The sequence below is a fragment of the Homarus americanus genome, unplaced genomic scaffold, assembly GCF_018991925.1.
Source record: "Homarus americanus isolate GMGI-L3 unplaced genomic scaffold, GMGI_Hamer_2.0 scaffold59514, whole genome shotgun sequence".
NCBI lineage: Eukaryota > Metazoa > Arthropoda > Malacostraca > Decapoda > Nephropidae > Homarus > Homarus americanus.
In genome coordinates this window covers 1-16,043 of record NW_024722406.1, presented here as the reverse complement: position 1 = coordinate 16,043, position 16,043 = coordinate 1, and the positions used below count along the sequence as shown (strand labels likewise).

Here is a 16,043-nt window from a genome sequence, read left to right as displayed (position 1 = left end):
GGAGGGAGGTGAGGTGGAGGTGAGGGAGGGAGGTGATGGGTGGAGGGTGGAGGGAGGGTGAGTGGAGGGAGGGAGGGTGATAGGTGGAGGGTGAGGGAGGGAGGGGTGATAGGTGGAGGGTGAGGGAGGGAGGGGTGATAGGTGGAGGGTGAGGGAGGGAGGGGTGATAGGTGGAGGGATGAGAGTAGAGCTATAGAGGGAGGGGTGATAGGTGGAGGGATGAGAGTAGAGCTATAGAGGAAAGGCCATTCATGGACCCACCACACAACGACACTAAACCGCCTTCCACAACTAAACTTAAAAAAACTAAACTAATTAAAAATAACAATAATTAACCCAAACTATAATATAACCACATTTAATTGCTTTAGATAATTAATATACAGTTTAGGTTTGATAAATACTTTAGGCTCGTTGTCACTGATAAACATAAACACTTTCAACCAAAGTCAACTCGTGTCTTGTGTCTGTCCATTTAAAGCAGTGCGTTTGTCTATTTTAACCTCAAATTCTCTCCTTGCAACGGCTGTCACCTTCTTTTGCAACATTTGATGATATTTGTGAGTTGTGTATTGTTATCGTATTTTGTTCCGTGAGAAGTGAAGAGTTAGTAGATGTTGGGAGGAGGTAGTGAGGGAGATAGGAAGAGGAAGGGAAGTTAGAAGCAAGAGAGGGAGGAAGGAGTAGCCAGTACGGATGTGTAGGAGGGAAGGAAGCAGTGTGGGAAGGGTGCTGCAACTCGTACCCAACAGAACATGTCAACTCGTACCCAATTTACGAGACAGTTCGTGTATATATATATATATATATATATATATATATATATATATATATATATATATATATATATATATATATATATATTAAAGGTGTAGAAGAGGGTGACCACCAGAAGGAATTGTCCAAATTGGTTGAATTTTTTCTACACACTTATATCATGATATTAAACTCAGCGTGTTTCAGCTCCTTTAATGGGGTATATTGTATGTCCTAGAATTAGGACGGCTGTTTGTAATTGACTGACAGTTTTGTTTTGGGGGATGTCATTACTTGCCCAAACAAGCTTTAAGGGATTGCAGTGATGACATAACATAGGATTTGATGGTCGTCATCACCTAGGGCCGCATCCCTGACTCCTCCAGAGGTGGCAGGTGGGATAATGGCTCTTGTCGGTCCAGACTCCACATGGCCACTCAAGTGACCTAAGGCCACTTCATGGCCCAGGACACTCAACTTGTTGGTTGGGTGGCCTATATTAGGGACTAAAAGACGTCATTTTCTAAAGGGGTCTGGGATGGGATGGTAACTGCCGTCTATGGCTCAGGAGTTGTGAAGGCTGACCTTCAATTTTACAAACTGTGACAATTGAATCTTTTAAATGAAGCTACATTACTATATGTGTATTTCATCTTTGCCCATTCATTTTTAATCCTCATTTGTTCCTGTTGAGTTTGTCCTTCATTATCCAATGCCATTTCTGGATAAAACCTTAAGGTCTCACATTGACCCGGGCCAAGGAGTGAGGCGCAACAGTGAACAGCTCGTTACCTCCAGCCAGTCTAGGTATGTATACTGTGTACCTGCGTTGTCTATATGCATACTGAACTGTATATCTTTAATTTCTGCATACATGTCAAATTAACTGTAAAGTTATATGATGATTTTACTCAATAAATATGCAATTATCAATCATTTAAACGAGGATGACAAGTGAGTGATTTGAGGTGTACGAACAGTTGACATTCCTTCAAAGGAGCGTATTAATAATTAATGTAATATACCGTTATGGTATAGATTAATATTTCAATTGGTATTATTTACACATATATTTAAAATACAAAATACAAATCATTCGTAAATAATTTAAGATTAATATAAAAAGTTTGGTGACTTGACGCAGGAACTCGAACACATCCAAGATGGCGGCCGCTGGATGAGGAAGTCGCGGCCATTTGTGTGGACGGGAAATAAGTCGGTATGTACTGTACTTTATAGATGATATTACACCATATATTTGACAATGATTCACCCTACTTATTATTTAACTAATATTTTGGGCTGATATATCGTAAACACGACATTGTTTATGGTGAGGTGATTTAAATGCTTCGCTACGAACCATTTAATTACCTCAATATTTATAACCCCACAAAATACACAGAGGTTTAAAGAATTGGTTTGATTTTTAACGTAGTTAGGATATGGTGGCTATTTTTATAGGCTAGTAGAGCCTATTTGTCCATTTTGTTGTTGTTTTGTACGGGGATTAATAGCCCACACAGGTCACTGACCCACAGCAGGGCCCTATAGGGGGAGAAAATGTAATAATAATAATAATTCATAGTAAATAAAATTTATAATAAATACAAAAAATCAAAATAAAATAATAAAATTATAATGATAGTAATAACACTAATAATAATAATAATAATAATAATAATAATATTAAAGAACCATAAAGAAGAAAAATCAATAGTGAGAAACATTACTGTATATGTATGTTGTGTTGTCAAAGTAAGAGAAACAATTGAAACCCTGTGCATTTGTGTGTGTAAATGAGGTAGAAAGTCAGATAAGCAACCTGGGACTTGGTCACATATGACAACAGGGTCTACCATTAAGCTTCCCATGCAGTAGTACCTCCCTGTTTGGTAGCTGCCTACTGCCCATACTTGGCAGTCCCGTTTACACCCAACCCCATTGCTCATAATATCCATCCAACCTACTGTATGTTTGAAGCTATCCAGCGTATTCTAGTTAATGATGATGTTTGGTAACTTGTTCCACTCGTCCACTACTCTATTTCCAAACCAATGTTTACCTATTTTGTGCCTAAATTTAAATTTGTCTAATTTAGGTATTATTGCGTTTAAACATTCCACGTTCCTACCACTAATCTATGATCATATTTTAATAAGACGTTTAATTATAAGATCATTTTCATCTATTACATAACCGTCTCAAATGTGTAATAACGGAGAAAGCAAATCCAAAATTTTCTCGATTTTCTTCCATTAATCTCCGCCATTTATCGCCAACCTCACCTCTCACACTGCTTGTCTCCTTCATAAATCATCACGCGCATGCGTTCCCATACACTTCACGCGACCAATCAAAAGCGTTTTTGCAACCAATTAAAATGATTTTGGGTTTAATTTGCGGTATTTTTGGCCCAATCAAAATCGATTTTTATTTTGGGTCTCATATTTCGAAATTCAAGTTCAGTTCCGACCATGGAAGTCTGCGATGGGTGTCACTTCTATTATATGGAGCTGATTGCAAGTTTTTGGGAAAAAAAGGAAGAAACTGTAGCATTTTTTCGATCGCATGGTGTTCTTCCAACCTCAATAAAGTGTACTAAGAGCAAGTCAATGTAAATATTGCAAAGACCAACATATGTGGCGTTGTGTAAGAATCTCAGAATCCAAGACGAACAAGAACCAGGCCAATAAGGTAAGAAATAGGTGAATCCATCATATGGTGAGAGTCAGTTAGGTTATGTTTGGTTTTTGTTTTTCTAGTGTTTCTTGGTGTATTTTTTATTCGCTTATCCATTATTTTTATTCGAAAAACGTCCCACGAAAAAAAAATTGATAAAGAAACCGTCAATTTCCGACGGAAATTAAGGTCATATTCGGTCTAAACACACTCAAGTACACTAGAAAAATATATTTTTGACTTTTTAACAGATGGTGAGGTGGAAGTGCAAATTTACCCGAATTTAAAACCATTGTCATGAGTTCGTTCCTGGTTGATAGTTTGAGTACCTTTGTTATATCATCTTTGTTCAGCCCTGACTTCCATTTATACACCTCGATCATATCACCCCTCACTCTACGTCTCTCGAGGGAGTGCAAATTAAGATGCTTTAACCTGTCTCTATACTCAAGGTTCCTAATGCCCGGGATTAGTCTTGTTATTCTCCTCTGAATTCTTGGTAAATTTGCACTGTCACACCGCACTGTTAGAAAGTCAAAATTTTATTTTTCTAGTGTATTTGTGTGTGTTTAGACCGAATATGACCTTCATTTATGGCGGAAATTACCGTTTTTTTTTTTTTTATAGATTTTTTTCGTTGGACGTTTTCCGAAAAAAATTAATGGCTAAGTGGAAAAAAAATACACCAAGAAACACTAGAAAAACAAAAACCTAACCTAACTTAACTGACTCACCAAATGATGGAATCACCCATTTCTTAACTTAATGGCCTGGTTCTTAATCGTCGTTGGATTCTGAGATTTTTACACAACGCCACATATGTTGGTCTTTGTGATATTTACATTCAGTCTTGCTCTTAGTACACTTTACTGAGGTTGGAAGAACACCATGCGATCGAGAAAATGCTACAGTTTCTTCGGTTTTTTTTTCCAAAAACTCGCAATCGGCTCCATATAATTTAAGTGACACCCATCACGGACTTCCTTGGTCGGAACTGAACTTGAATTTGGAAATATGAGAGACCCAAAATAAAAATCGATTTTGATTGGGCCAAAAATACCTCGAATTAAACCACAAATCATTTTAATTGGTTGCAAAAAAAACGCTTTTGATTGGTCGCGTGACGTGTATGGGAACGCATGCATGCACGTGATGATTTATGAAGGAGAAGGCAGGAGACACAGTGTTGGAGGTGAGGCAGGTGATAATGGCACAAGATTAAGGAATGAAAATAAAGAAAATTTTGGATACGCTCTCTCTGTTATTATACATTTCCGCCGGTAATGTAATAGATGAAAATTTTCTAATAATTAGACGTCTTATTCGAATATGATAATAGATTAGTGGTAGGAATGTGCGGTGTGTAAACGCAAAAATACCAAATTCTTTAAAAGGTTTCTACATCCATTCTGTAATACGGTTACCAGAATTGAACTCCGTAATCCAAGTGAGGTCTCACAAGCGCAAGATGTAGTTTTAGGATTACCTCGCTAGTCTTGTAGCTAACACTCCTTTGTATTAATCCAAGTACTGTACTTAATTAGCCTTGTTTTGAGCAAATACACATTGTTTACTTGGCTCAAGATTCCTATTTATCATTACTCCTAATTTATTCTCACAGTCGGAATTCTCATTAACATCGTTGTTCATCTGGTATCTGGCTTCCCTGTTTACATCTCCTAGACTAAGTACTTTACATTTGCCCACATTTAATTTCATCTGCCATTTTTCAGACCATTCAAATTTTTTTTTTAGATCTTCCTGTAGTTTTGTGGAGTCCTCGTCAGATTTAATTACAGTACACACCCTATTTTAGTGTCATCAGCAAATTTACTTATGTTGCTGTCTACGCCGATATCTATGTCATTTATATATATATATATATATATATATATATATATATATATATATATATATATATATATATATATATATATATATATATATATATATATATATATATATATATATATATATATATATATATATATATATATATATATATATATATATATATATATATATATAATAAATAATAATGGTCCAAGTGCTGAGCCTTGGGGTACCGTACTCCACTTGTGACGTTGCTCCAATCGGATTTAGTGCCGTTAATGCTCACTCGCTGTTTCCTGTCCTATAACCATGCCCTAATCCATTTTTTAATATCTTCTTTGATGCAGCTGAGTGAGATATCAGGTAATCTCACAACATGTTACCTTTGATACAATCGTAGATTGGTTGATACCGTCACAGCTGTCCTGGGTTATACGTACTTGTAATTATCTTATCTTGTAAGTTCAACAAGACACACAGGTAATGTTATCTTCACTCGTTGTTCCTTGGTTTAATGTAAACACACGTGGTGTTTTCTAGTTATATTGGGAAGTCATGTCTGTACAATTATTTGGTATTGACAGACTAATGAGCATTAGCTATTAGCTTGTAATTAGCTGATATATTTAGAGAGAAGCACAGCCCGGAGAGCTGGTCTTCTCGACACGACTTTAAGGCATCGTGCCGGGCTGTGAACTGGTGAGAACTGGGCTGTACTCTCTTGAGTCTGGTGACTAGAGATAAACCACACTTCAACGCAGTCATTAACTAAACAGTCTACCCACACACTGAGGGTTGAGGGCTGTACACCCGAGAAGGTGTGGCAGAACAAATGTTTATGTAGCTGTATAGTCTGGGTGATAAAAGGTATATAATGAGTGTATGTCCTTAGCTCATATTTATATAATATTACTGACAGACTAATACGAGCCATGTTGGGAATCATTGATCAACTTGTGCTTCTCCAGGTGATTTTGAATAGTTTGAAATGATTGCTTCCAGTAATTTGCCTACAATTGATGTTAGACCGATTGGATGGTAGTTAGAGGATAGTGATCTATCTCCCTTCTTGAAAATCGTTATTACATTTGCTATCCTCCAGGATTCTGGTACTACACCCATTTTTAAGGACATGTTAATCAACTTTGCTAAGGGCATACTAAGCTCTTCCTTACATTCCTTTAATACTCGGGCAAATACTGTATCTCATTGGAACCTGGTGACTTATTAGGCTTTAGTTTGTCTATTTGCTTACTAACATCATTACTAGTCACTATTTTCTTCACTATCTCTGTATAGTCGGTGTCTCGGGTATCACGTTTAAATTTTCCGTGATGAAAACTGTTGAAAAATATTTATTCAAATTATTGCTCATTTCTCCGTCATTATCAGTTAGCTCGCCGGTATCTGACTGTATTGGCCCAATCTTTTCTCGTGTTTTAGTTTGATACATTTGATAGAATCCCTTGGAGTTTGATTTTGCCTCCCTTGCTATCTTCAGTTTATTATTCCTCTTTGCTTTTTGTTTCTCAATCTTAACCCTACTGACCAATACTTTATAATAATCTCGGAGGTAAACTTCACCACAATTAATTCTCCTACCTATAGCCTTCCTTTGTCCAATAATATTCTTTAAATAATTATCCATTTCGGGTAATTGTTGTTTGAAATGAGTTTTCTGCGTGGTATGTTCTGCCTTTGTGCATCAAATAACTCATTATTTAAATTGTTGTGGAACTCATCAACCTCAGATCTGGTGATCAGGTCATCCTCAACCGTCATATTTTGGAAGGTTATCATTGTCAGGTCTCCAGGTAAAGTGAGGTCTCCCTCTGTGGGTACATTGTGTGAGGCCATGTAATCCATCCCCAAACGTGATACCTTCTCTCAGCTGTCTTTTCAACCCATCAAAGTTTGCCCTTCTGAAATCTGGGACTTTAATGGAATTTTTCTTGCGACTGCCATGAAATCGTATTTCTTTGTGATTGCTGTTGTCAAGTTCATTCCCTACCTTGACATTACTAATGAGATTTTCTCTGTTAGATAGAACTAAATCGAGTATATTATTACCCCGGGTGGGTTTGGCTATATATGTTGACTTAGAAAACAGTCCTGGATCGTCTCGAGAAAATCCTCTGATTCTGAGTTACCTGTAAGGTCAGTCCAATCTATTTGGCCAAGGTTAAAGTCGCCTACTATACAGACTTTGCTATGTCTGGATGCCCTGCGCATTTCATCCCAAATAAGTCTCTCATTAACTCTGTCTAGATTAGGTCTATATATTACTCCGGCTTTTAATTTTTCCCGACCATCGACTAATTCTATCCAAATTGTTTCTGTATTCAGTTCAGTTTTTATTTCCTTATTTATTTCACACTTCAGATTATCCCTGACATAGATTGCTACTCTGTCTCCTTTCCTAATCTACCTATCGGCATGGAATAATTTGTAACCTGCAATTTGGTATTCGACAGGTAACACGTGATTCTAAGTTTATCCATGTTTCGGTGAATGTTGTTATATTGATTTTTTCGGTACATACCAACTCCCTGATTTCATCCATTTTGTTTCTCATATTCCTACTATATTCCTACTGTTTGCTCAGTAGATATTTAATTTAGTCGTGATCCGAGTCCTCTCTTGGACGCGTTTAAGTTTTAACTCCCTGCCTAACTTATATGTCATCATTCCTAGCACTATTTCCCTGTAACCTTTCACTTTGTTTACCCTCTCCCACTGCAGTCTCCTCCACCTCTGTGTCCATATGTTCCCCTAGCAGTTTAAAGATTTCGACATCTTTTGAACTGCTCTCTCGAGAGAGCCAGCCAGGGTTGCCACCCCACCCTAGCATAAAGGTCCCTTCTGCCTTAAAAGTTGTCCCAAGTTGTCAATGAATGGAACTGATATTGACTTGCAATATCTGTCAATACGGCCGTTGACACCAACTGCCCATGACAACCATTCATTGTCAACTCTCCTTCTAGGCAGGACACCACATATGATAGGGATCCCTCCCTTCAACCTAATACGTTCTATAGCTGTCTTGAACTTATCAAGGAGCTCCTCACTCCTACACTGGCCAATAGCATTACCTCCTGCACTGAGGCAGATAATGGGTTTGTTCCCATTACCAGACAAGATATTGTCCATCCTGTCAACTACCGTATATACTCTTGTGTAGTTCGAGTTTTTAAGACCAAATTTTTAAGCAAAAAATTGGGGGTCGACCTCTACATGAGTAATAGTTTTGTTAGGTTGAATCCGTGCATGATGGGATGGGCGAGGAGCAACTTTTAGCTTCAGACATGAAAAATATTTACCATTTACTGCCAGTAAACAATGGAAATGTAAAATATGTACCAATTAGTAATAAAAAATTGTGCAGTGCCTTCAGCAGATGAAGCTCACCAACTTACAATAGGCTAAATTACCTTACAACGTGCTTTCAGTAGTCTATGTTGAAGTTCTTAGCACAGGCTAACTTATCATATCATATACGGTATCACAGTACAGTACTCATTGATCTACAAAAAATACCGGTAATAAAAACCTTTTCTATATTTCACACTTAGTATAATACCCGGTAATCCACCTCAACCTCGTATTGTTTACAACGATGCAAGACGCACCACCAGCTGCCGAGTTTCAGCTAGACGTTACACGTGTTTTTCGAATCATTTTCAGTTAAAAAACTGTTACATCACATGTATATTTTATCTTAACTGTGCCTGAATGAATATATTCTCGGAAATAAATAGTAGTTTTGCTGAAACGTGATGTATTTCAATGTAAAATAGGATAAAATACATGACGAAAACAAAAGACTTTAACTAGCCTTCCGATGTTCAAGAGATTTTACTCGTTATTTTAATAGTTTTCAGTTAAAATACTGTTTTATAACAATGATATTCTATTCATACTGTGCTCGATATAATACATTCACGGAAATGTAATATTTTTGCTGAAATGACGTACGTATTACAGTGGAAAGTGGGATAAAATCATGATGAAAAAAATCGACTTTCGCCTTCTTTCGTTCAAAAGATGTTACCGTAATCGCTTTTCGAATGGTTTTCAGTTTAAAAAAAATGTTGTATTACAATAATATTCCCTCCTAATTGACTTGAATAAACACTTGAATGGAAATGTACAATATTTTGCTGAAACTACCCGTGTTTCAGTGTAAAGTGTCGTAATAATGGTAAACAATTTGCCTTCGGCGCTCGGTGTTTCAGGCACGGCGACCCTCAGTTTTTAGTGAAGGTTTTGCTGTTCCATTACCCTCAAAAACTTGGGTCGACCTATAAATGAGGCATATCGTAAATTAATGATTTCTTGGTCAAAAAATCAGGGTCGACCTATAAACGAGGTAGATTTATAGACGAGTATATATCCCCCAGCTCTGGCAAACAAACCCTCATCTTATTTTTATTTTCACCACAAAAAGCTCTATCCAGGTACCGTACTTGACAGTATTTGGCATGTAAGTGCCCGAAGATCTTAGATATTAAAGAGAGTTTTATCCCATTTTGTGGTTCAGGCCTAATATGTGATGACAAGTAGTGTTATTAGTATATCCCAGTCATATATGTATAACTCACAAGTAGATGCCAGATATTGCCAAGTGTTCAACACTTTGTACAGGCTGAACTGTACAGTACTTGCATTGTTTGTATAGATGCTGAACTGTTTAGCCACATAGTCTGCTGTATGTGGTGGATTCCCAATTGACCTAACATATATTAACCATATATTCAGAACCCCCCCCTCCTCTTTCATACCTAAAATGCAGCAATTTTACTGTTTATCTTACCTTATTTCTCGGTTATTATTCATTTGTGACTGAAATGCCATAGAAGACATGAACAGAAAACTCTCTTACTTTTGAGCCCTTTGCTGACATTGTATGGCTGGTCTACCTGACTTGGACCAGAAATATTTTGTTACCCCATTAATAACAAACGAAGAATTAATCATGATTATTCAACAACAGTAACATAAAATTCAACTTTAAATTTAATTTATAGTGTTTAACATAAATATTGCTGCAGCTCTAAGTGAAACATAAAATTGCCTTTTATCGCAACCAAGAAATGTGAAATATTTCAACTTTTATAATACAGCACAACAACACCCAATCTACAAGTCTACATAGGCCCAAGAAATTGAAGATTTTCGGCTATGGCTGATGATCATATGAGGCGCTCAGCATTAGAAGGGGGTGAAGCAACACCCCGGTCAAAATGCGTTTTTTGGTGGATATCGCTATTTTGACCCTTCCTCTACATGTTGGATGTAACCCTCGAGCTGGAATATAAGTATGGTAGAAAGTCCTTCAAAAATAAGGTGTGTTTTGGCCTGGAGCTACGTATCTGGCTGTGCGCTCAGTCAAAGAAGGTGGCAACATCCCATTCATAGCGCGAGCCAATGACAATGCGCCTCCCTTGGACCATACCCCCTGAGGCAGCCAATCACAATTTCCCCTTTCTACGTCACAACTCCTCGGCCAATCTGCACTCCCGGATGCTGCCTCCTTGTTTGTTTTGGTGCATTGTATAGCATAAGGAGGTTCAGTTTACTTTCTACTACTATTTTTTATAACTTTTCGGCCTTCTGTTGTGGGTTCCTGAGCGTGTGTTTAGTGACGACAGTGCTCACGTTGACACCCCAGGAATGCTTGGTGATAGTGATTTTGGTATAGTACTCATAATACAAAAGTGACTGTTATGCATCACAAGACCTTATTGCAGACTGTTCCGGTACAGTTACGTGACATGCACTGACGGCAATAATGACGATGAAAGTGAAGATGAAAATGATGACAGTGAGACTAATGATAACATAAACAGTGACACTAATGTATCACAACAAGAACATCAGACTGTGTGTGAGGAGGTAGAAGTGGACAGTGATGAGACAGACCTTGATAGTGATGAAAGTGAGCCTGACCCAACGAATGCTAGTGAAAGTGAGCCCATAACTCAGTGTTATAATGAAACTGTACCCGATTGATTATGATGAGGCCATTGAAGCTATACGCACTCCTCAGGATTTACGTAACTTCAAGTTACTACGATCTTCATGGATAATAAAACGAAGGAACTAAACAAAGTAAGATTGTAATACTATTATCATAATATTGTTTTTACCAAAGATTATGCAAACTTTCTCCGCCTTTATATTCATATGTTAATTACATGGGGGGGGGAGATGGGCGTAGTGGTTTCTTATTATTACTCACTATTATACTTAACAATATTATTAATCTTTGACTAATAATAGGGACGGAAAGATAAATACTTGTAGACAAATGAGTTTATTATTATTATTTCATTTTTTGGGGTGGGTCTATGGGGGGGGGTCAGACAAGTGCTGTTTTTGGTGACCATTAACTTGTTTTACAGTATTAGTCCACAATAATAAGAACATTTGGCAGAAAGATGCGATTATTCTGGGTGTGAAGATTAAACAACTGTACATCACGGGTAGTTGTTCTCATTCAACTCGCGATAAAATAATAACTATTCACAGTACAGTATTAACTTCCAGTTTTCACAGTTTGCTGGGAGAGGGATTGAGCTGCACCATAAAAAAATTAACCCTCAAGCTTAAAAAACACAAATTTTATGGTTGTTTGAACTTCAAAAAACTTTAAATTTATTTTTCTCAGGTTTTTGAATTTGGCGCTTCACCCCTTTTAATGCGTAGTGCCTCCTATGGTGTAGGTGTGTCATGTTTTCTTGCATGTGTATGTTGAGGCAAGCTCGGGATATGTTTTTGTGCTACTTTAAAAACAAACAAATACAACCAACACCTACGTATTTTTTATTAGAATTAAAAAAAAAAGTGGTATTTAAAGTAAATACAAACTGTAATTATATTTAAACACTGAGGTCCCAAACAGACTGTTACTGAGAAGGAAAGATAGTGCTTCAGATGTTAGGTACATTATATTCACTCTACCTTTTATATTAGCATCTACATTGACCACAAAGAACAAGAGAAATGGGAATTTGCAACAAATTACAACCAGTATGTACATAACAAGATGTCACGACACAAACTAGACTTTATAAGGTGGAAAATAACTAAAACCATTTGCTCCCCATATAGGAGATGGCAGGTGGGCAGCAAAAGTTAGTAAAAAATTACATTAGGGTGATGTCTTTAACTCTGTGTTACCAATAATTTCATTGATAAATCCGATTTAAAATTCTTTATAATCGGTCGATTATTGACCACCGATTAATCAGTAATTGGCTAAATTACTTATCGGCTCAATCTTGCTTTTATTAGAACCTAGTAGTACCTAACTTAGCGGTATATGCTATGTCTAATAAAGTTAATGATAGGGAAGACTACTGGAGATATGATTGAAGAGCACAGGGGGGACCCCCCAAATTCGCGGGGGTCGGGTTCTCAAAATGGGGGTGGAGGGGGGGATATATTTTTACTTGCGTACAAAGAAATGTATACTGTATTCCCTTTATGTGTTTGCCCTTAGGACAATTATTTCTTTTACCTGTATTGTATATACCGTATATACTCGTCTATAATTCTACCTCGTTTATAGGTCGACCCTGATTTTTTGACCAAGAAATCATTAATTTATGATATGCCTCATTTATAGGTCGACCCAAGTTTTTGAGGGTAATGGAACAGCAAAACCTTCACTAAAAACACTCTAATGTCCTTTAAACTGAGGGTCGCCGTGCCGGAAACACCAAGCGCCGAAGGCAAATTGTTTACCATTATTACGACACTTTACACTGAAACACGGGTAGTTTCAGCAAAAATATTGTATATTTTCATTCAAGTATTTATTCAAGTCAATTAGGAGGGAATATTATTGTAATACAACAGTTTTTTTTAACTGAAAACCATTCGAAAAGCGATTACGGTAACTTCTTCTGAACAACGAAAGAAAGCGGAAGTCGATTGTTTTCGTCGTGATTTTATCCCACTTTCCACTGTAATACGTACGTCATTTCAGCAAAAATATTATATTTCCGTGAATGTATTATATCGAGCACAGTATTAATAGAATATCATTGTAATATACAGCTGCTCCCCGACTTACGACGGGGTTAGGGACCGACATCCAGGTCGTAAGTCGGAAATGCTTAAATAACACTTAGTAATCGAAAATGAGGGTCTCTCTTTCTTCTGAGTAGTACCTAACTTAACCAACCAAAGTATGTGTTGCCACTTCCTCTGCCATATCGTAGATTTTTGTGTCGTCGGAACCATTTTGCAAACTGATTGGATGTTATTTGGCAAATCATTGACAAATATAAAAAGTAAAACTGTTCCATGGACTGATCCTTGTGGAACTCCACTTGTTACTTTCACCCACAGATTTAGCTCTATTTACTGTTGCACATTGTATTCTAACAGTTAAGAATCCTTCGATCTGTCTTAATGCATTATCGTTAATTCTAATTTTGTTTAATTTGTATAATAACCTATGATGTGGTACACTATTAAAAGTCTTCTTAAATCACCTTTATATACATTTTCTTCAAAATTTACAATACCTGTATCTTCATTTTTATCAGTCTAAGGTTTTTAGTACCGGTAAGTTTGTCCCAGGGTCTGGAAAACCTGGAAAGGGCTGGGAATTTTACAAATGAACTTTGAATTTTATGTGAATTCCGTTAACTTCAAATTATTGTTATTTTGACATCAATCTTACCATAAATTAATGATGTACTTTATAATAGGTAAATAATTAAACTTTTGGGAACAAATTTCAGTAATAGACCACTCCAATAACTGACTTGTTTGTGTACCTACAGTATCATATTTCAAATAACTAAATATTACAGGTTATTCATAATAATTCTGTAATGAGTATTGTTGGTTGAATTGTTCTTATAACTAAGTGACTTTATTTAAGTGGATTATTCCACATATTAATCATGAATCATCCTGTAGGTTGATCAGGAGTGTGATTTTTTGGTTTTTGCCAGTTTTCCAGCTTTTTTGGAATGTCTAATTCGACCCACGTGAATCTCACAAATCCGAGGAGAAAAATATGGAGGGGGGGGGTGTGTTAAGGTCTTTGCCGATGTTCATCACTAGGCTTAGGATGGGTCATGAAAGGATCTTCAATTTCTTGATTAATATAATTTATATTTTCTTTAAATATTTCCCAACAGTATATACATATTATTGAAAACCTTTAATTTTGTTATTGTCATAATAAATACTGAATTATTGTACCTGGAATTTTTCAAATTTACACCTGGAAAATCCAAGGAATTTTGTTTTGTCTGGCCAGTAGACACCCTGTAATATGGTAAATAAATTAATTTTTCATGGTATAGTATTAACATTTGAAGAGACAAAATTATGACTAGGTTATTTTACCATTGTTTCTTAACATTACTGAAGAAAGAATCCCCATTTGTAGGTGACATGATGTACCATCTTCCTGAGGCAGTGGACCAGAAGGTATGACACTGTAGACACTGGGAAGAATACTTTACTACCATCACCAAGTGGCATCATCAACATAACCAGCCAACTGAAGTTAACCTGAGATGGACACAAACTTCACCTGCTGCTGTATGGGAAGTCCATTGTGACTAATAGCTAAACTCTTAATTGAACATATCTGTACTCAAGGCCATAACCAGGGTGTAAGACAGTACAGTAGGCCCTGTTCAGAGCTAAGAAGGTGGATGGATATTGACAAAGTTTTGCATAGAGATGGGTAGATATGGTGTAGGTATATGGAGCGGAGGGTGGAAACCAGTTAGGTCAAGAGATGCACAAGTCTAAATGTGGAAAGGAAGAGAGCCAGGGGTAGGTCAAGATTATCAACTTTCCCTGCCTGTGAGCTGTATGCTGTTATGGTCAGTTGAGTGAGAGGGAAGGCTAGTTGTACAGTTTATGCTATGTTTAATAAAGTTAATGATAGGGAAGACTGTTGGAGATATGATTGAAGAGTGCAAGGGGCCCCCTAAATTCACTGGGGTTTGGTTCTCAAAATAAGGGGGGAGGAGGGGGGGGGATACATATTTACTTGCATACAAAGAAATGTATACTGTATTCCCTTGATGTGTTTGCCCTTAGGACAATTATTTCTTTTACCTGTATTGTATATTCGTATGTGTATGTAGACACACACACACAAATAAATAATAATAATGGTAAAATACTCTCACAATAAAAAATAAAATAAAATAAAATGATTACAAATGTGAGTAACCTAAAGTCTGTGCTTTATGAATAAAGTATTAGAGCCCTGACTTGAGGGTAGACTGTCACTTTTTTAATACACTTGCTTCTTAATATTTGTGAGATGATTTTCTAATTATTATTTATTTGTTTGTGTGTTGTGTGTCTACACATATTTACAATGCAAGTAAAGGTAAAGGAAATTACTGTCTCTAGATCAAATGGCTCCCTGTCCCAGCTGCAAAAATGACAGCAACTTTAAAACCACCCACAGACATTCTTGGGTACAGCCAGGGTGCCGTCTGGAATAAAAGAGGACTGCAAACTTGGGGGCTCCCTGTATTGTAGTGAAGGAGGGAAGACTGGTGATAGGAATTAAAACTACTTATGTAATGTATAAGTGGGAGAAACTTGACTGTACTGAAGCAGAAGAGTGAGGAAGGACCTTAGGTTAGACTGAAGTTTTATATGAGTGAGGGAAGGATTTGCACTACTAAATCTGTACTGAATTTATTTCCTTTGTTTCTTCCACATCTTAGGGTCAAGCTTTACTTTGCCTGAACCCAACCATGAAGAGAGTCATCTAT

At 36.8% G+C, this 16,043-nt stretch overlaps 1 long non-coding RNA gene across 1 annotated transcript; it reads left to right on the top strand.

The window, feature by feature from the left end:
• The first annotated feature begins 942 nt into the window (after positions 1 to 942).
• On the top strand, positions 943 to 14,865 carry LOC121862748. The gene is made up of 3 exons (XR_006088278.1): positions 943 to 1,563; positions 1,901 to 1,975; positions 14,687 to 14,865. It is a non-coding gene; the product is annotated as an uncharacterized LOC121862748 (long non-coding RNA).
• Positions 14,866 to 16,043: the final 1,178 nt, after the last annotated feature.